This window comes from Alosa pseudoharengus, unplaced genomic scaffold (assembly GCF_046254945.1).
Source record: "Alosa pseudoharengus isolate Yale_2024_CS ecotype anadromous, Long Island Sound unplaced genomic scaffold, YU_APseudo_1.1 YU_APseudo_1.1_scf_9, whole genome shotgun sequence".
NCBI classification, from domain to species: Eukaryota; Metazoa; Chordata; class Actinopteri; order Clupeiformes; family Clupeidae; genus Alosa; species Alosa pseudoharengus.
The window spans coordinates 13,199,940-13,204,939 of record NW_027468881.1 but is presented as its reverse complement, the minus strand read 5'-3'; the positions used below and the strand labels follow the sequence as shown (position 1 = coordinate 13,204,939).

The 5,000-nt window shown below is 48.2% G+C and overlaps 1 protein-coding gene across 1 annotated transcript in view; it reads right to left on the bottom strand.

Annotated features, from left to right (window-relative positions):
- arhgef19 (Rho guanine nucleotide exchange factor (GEF) 19) overlaps positions 1–4,994 on the bottom strand; it is a 20,097-nt gene extending 15,103 nt beyond the window's left edge. The window contains exon 1 of the mRNA XM_076277408.1: positions 4,875–4,994. The gene's annotated coding sequence lies outside the window, so the exon portion shown is untranslated. The remainder of the gene's footprint in view (positions 1–4,874) is intronic.
- Between the last annotated feature and the right edge of the window lie 6 nt (positions 4,995–5,000).

The window sequence follows — 5,000 nt, the reverse complement described above, 5'->3', positions numbered from 1 at the left end:
GAAATGCCGGGAAAAAAGGCAGCCTGTTGGCGGGTGGTACTGAAATTGGGTTTGATCACAGGATTATCTTGTATGAAATTCATCAGTGCCCTGCCAGAAACAATAAACCCTTCAGGACTTGTTGCAACAACGCCGGAATACAATTATCATAATGGTCCTAGCTGTTGGAAGGTGGGGGGGCAAATCTTGAGAGTGCTGCATGCGTCGAGCTGAGGGGAGACATGGAAACCCGCGAGGCTGTAGAGAGTATGCCCTAGACTGCTGCCATGCTGCCCCTTGTTAAGTATGAGCAGCAAGTTCATTTTCATTGCCAGTCCCCCAACCCACCCCCACCCCCACCCACCTTATCAACCCGTTCACCCCCACCTCATGAAATGGACGACCTCTGACATACGAAAGGCACTTTCCACATTCCTTGAATAGCTGTCTCCTGTCATTCCCCTAAAATTGGCCGGTAAGCTGCGGCGAGGAGACAAAGAGAGAGAGAGAGCCTGGTCTGTCTGAGCGCACGCCACTCAACAGACTCCGTCTGTGTGGCTTGATCCTATCTCACACATAATAGTCACCAGCCACAGAAACCTCAACCATCCACCCACCCCAACCCACCCACATCCACCGTCCCCATCACCTCACCTGCCGACACCGCCCTGGCTCCAACCAAACCACCCGCCAACCCCCCCCACACACACACACACACACACACACACTCCACCTCATCAACTACAAACCATTCATTTCATTCCTCTTTAGTCTCTCTGTATCCACTCATCAGCAGGTGGGCTTTCCTCTCTCTCTCTCTCTCTCTCTCACTCTCTCAGCCAGGGAAGGACTACTCAACTGGGCCAATGTGCCTGTCAGGAGAGCTGGGAATGAAATCTCAAACCGAGTGCCACGGTTCGCTTCCTCCCCAGGCACGGACGCACTGACCGAGCCAACAGAGGGGAAGGTATGTGAGGGTGTGTGTGTGTGAATGAGTGAGTGAGTGTGTGTGTGTGTGTGTTTGTGTGCGAGAGAGAGAGAGAGAGAGAGCATGGGAAAGTAATTGTGTGTGTTTCTGTGTGTGTGTGTTTGTGTGTGTGTGTGTGTGTGTGTGTGTGTGTGTGCATGAGGGGGTGGGCGTCCTGTCTCCTCTGCATGTAGGTGCAGATACAAGCTGTCTCTGCTGACTGACAGCTGATAGGGCAGGTGCAAGGAAAGAAGCAGTAACGGTGTGCGTGTGTGTGTGTGTGTGTGTACCTGCATGTGTGTGTGTGTGTGTGTGTGTGTGTGTCTGTGCCCGCATATATACATATTTATGTGTGTGTGTGTGTGTGTGTGTGTGTACCTGCATGTGTGTGTGTGTGTGTGTGTGTGTGTGTGTCTGTGCCCGCATATATACATATTTATGTGTGTGTGTGTGTGTGTGTGTGAGAGAGAGTGGGAGAGAGAGTGTGTGGGTGTAAACTGAGGTGTAAATCACAGATGGGCAGACACTAAGCACTGCTCTGGGATCATTGCAGCTCTTTGCTCAGCAGTATCAGCTCAATTCCATCTGGTCTGAGCACTGTTCCGGACGTACAGTACTGCTACGTGACAGATGATTCATAGGGTACAACTGCTCCCATACGGACCCCGTTTGAATGACATGTGCCTCCTCACTACTCAGTCTAATCTGTCCTGCCGTTCATCAGAACGCTCCACACTGTTGCATTGCACTGTTGCATTGCACTCTTGCATTGCACTCCTGGTTTTGTATGCCTCCTACATGATGGGATGGAAGACACAAGCAGCAGCCAGCCGGGACATCACAGTGGGCAGAGATGAGAGAGCATCTGTAATCATGCCTTGTGCCTCCGCCTGAACGTGACTCACTCACTCGCACACTCGGGCCGCCTGGCACCGCTGGGTAAGGGAGCGGCCAGGCTACTGCGGTCCTGCCAATAGAGGTCTCACCCCCCCACCCGCTGACCCTCTCTCCTGCTCTCTCTTGCTCACTATCTCTCTCTCTTTTTTCTCTCTCTCCCCTCTCTTTTTCCCTCTCTCCCTATTTCTCTATTTCTCCTCTCTCCCTTTTTCTCTCCATCCGCGCTCTCTCTCTTTCTCTCTCTCTCTCTCTCTGTCTCTGCGTGGCATCCATTTCACAACCCGCCATCCCACACATTCACCTCAGATGCTATCAGATAAGACAGGAGATGTTTTATGAGCTTCTTTCCCCAAAAGTCTGGAGTCAGAGAGACAGACAGAAAGCAAGACAGAGAGAGATGAGAAGACTATGTTATATAATCAGTGCAGTTTTACTGCCAGTGCAAGCTTATCCTGGCCTAACTTTCAGTCTTAAACTAAGTCCTTAAAGAAGTCAGAGTGGTTGTTTGGAACATGCTGCTAATGTTTTAAGACTCCTACCCTTTACTTCCTTCCTCAAACACTTTCTCTTTTGACTACCCTTTGACTAGTACTTAAAACACTGCACTCTCATCGTCTGGTAATAGTATTGATTGATGTAGTATTAATCGCTACCTCAGGTCTCCTCTGCACTGTACTGTTGCTTGAATGTTATTCCTCGTTTTAGTCTGCTAAATGAATAAATGTCTGCTGGGCGTCTGCTTTGCACCCGATCCCCTGACCTCCACCAAGGAGGTCCTCTCCTCTTCCACGGTCCTCTCCTCTTCCACGGTCATCCTCATATCTGTTACTGAGCCACTGGAATGACCATGCAATTACGTGCATACACATTGAGCGGAGGCAGGCTCAGGAGGATTCGGGGAGTCTGTGAGCTCAGATCTGACATCTCTGTATTTCATAACTGTGCTTGAGCGACCACACACTTAGGGCATGGGAGCCAAGGCATGCCAAGCACACATGCATGTATGGATGGGTGGATGCTGATTCCACTGTTCCTGAAGTGGCCTTGGAATTCAACCTTCAAGTTATAGTCAGGAGCCACAGCTCACTGAAGGGAGAGCTTTCACACACACATACAGGCAGCTTTCAAACATCATGCACAGGTGTGTGTGTGTGTGTGTTTGTTTTTAACTGGTGATGTATATGGTGTGCATGTGTGTGTGTGTGTGTGTGTGCGTATGCGTGTGTGTGCGAGAGAGATGTGTGTGAGAGAGAGAGACAGAGAGAGAGAGGGAGAGCCTTCCACAAACACAGTCATAAAAGGACGATTGAACACACCCACCCAATACAAAACAGTCCTGTCTCAACCACCCCCCATGCCATGAGGTCACTAGATAAACACAGACAGATGCAGCCATTCTCCAGAAAACACACAGAGACAGACACACACATCTCGACCAACACATGATTGAAGACTTAGTCACTGGTCTAGCGGACAGAGGTAGTTGATTCCACACGTTGCATTCAGTGCAGAGTCTAAAGTACCAATGTCCCAGACACATTTATGGATTGCACATTCAAACATGAACATGTGATATGAAACAATAAGTTCAGTTTATGAGCAAACTGCAGATAAACCAAAACACATCTCTGTCTTAAAAAAAGACTTAAAAATGTTGCAGACAGCCATTCACTGTCCTAGGGTCTGCAATATGTTCCTACCTGACCGTTTCAATAGATTACGTGATATTATGAAATCATTGCTTGCCGTTATTCTTATTTACGAAAAACTCGAACTGCTTACAAAACAGCACAAAAATAGCACAATTTCCCAGTCCAACATGTACAGCTCCGGATGCAAACAAGCCCACATGAGCAGCCGTTTTTGTGTGTTTGTGTGTGTGTGTGTGTGTGTGTGTGTGTGTGTGTGTGTGTGTGTGTGTGTGTGTGTGTGTGTGTGTGGGGCTGGGGGTGGGGTCTCCATTAGCCCCTCACGACCTACATGATCTGACAGTAGAGTCAAGTATTATATGCATTACATGGCCATCTACTGTATATAAAGCCTCCTCTAAACCCTCCTGGGATATCAGTTTGGCCCCTACAGTTCTTCTACTGAGCTGTCTCTTTCTGCATATTCCAGGACATGCATTTACCTGCCCAGTGAGGCTGCAACTCACACCTCCACCTCCTCCTCCTCCACCACCACCACCACCACCACCACCTCACATGGCTGGCAGGATAGAGGGTCCCTTCACCGTGTAGCCCTCCATGGAGCCGCATGCTTTGGGAAGCCAAATGACAGCAGCATTATGCATGCAGCAGTAACTTGTTTCCCAGCTTTCTTTGCATGGCTGTGGTGGCGGCGTCTTTTGGTGCATTTTATCATTGCATTTCAATGAGTTACATTTTTTTACATGTTCTGGGGAAGAGGTGCTGCTGGCAACTGTTGCCTGTGCTTGTCTACATATCTGCACAGGCAACGGGAGCTCCCGAAAAATTTACCTACTATGTCAGCCACCAGCACAGCACAGCATGGCACAGCAGCACAAAGCATAGCACGGCAAGAGACACCAAGTGTGTGCAGGTGGTGAAAGGTGATCGTAAACAGAGGAATGACGAGGAGACACTCTAACTTCCTGGGTAAACTGCCTCCAGACAAATCCCCCCCCCCCACCCGTTATTTTAAGTGTTGAAGGTGATTTGAATTTAACATCAAAACAGAAATAGCAACATAACATGACCAGATGAGATCATGCCCTCTAACGGTCCATAAAAGGGCATTTAAATGTTAACAGTTTCTAAAGTTTCTTAAGTATGATTAGTGTTCAGTTTGTCTATTTGTATCGATAGTGATTGTATCGCATTTTCCTAAAACATTCTATCAAAATCATACAGAAAACTTAAAACAGTGAATCAGGAATCTGTGTGGCAAAACTGATAATGCCTCTTTTGAAAATGGCACACATTTACTTTAAGGCAAACAGTTTACATTTGCCCCTTGGCACAGGCACAGTATAGGTCTTGGTATAGATTAACATAGAGATATGCTCTACCTCATTGGTATCAGTAGCTGCTGGGCTGGACAGAAGCCAACGACAATGTGCAAATCCGGGCCATCCAAGTGTCTGGCTGAGGCACTATGGTATCCATGACTGCCTTGCGTTCCTCCTGGTTTTCTC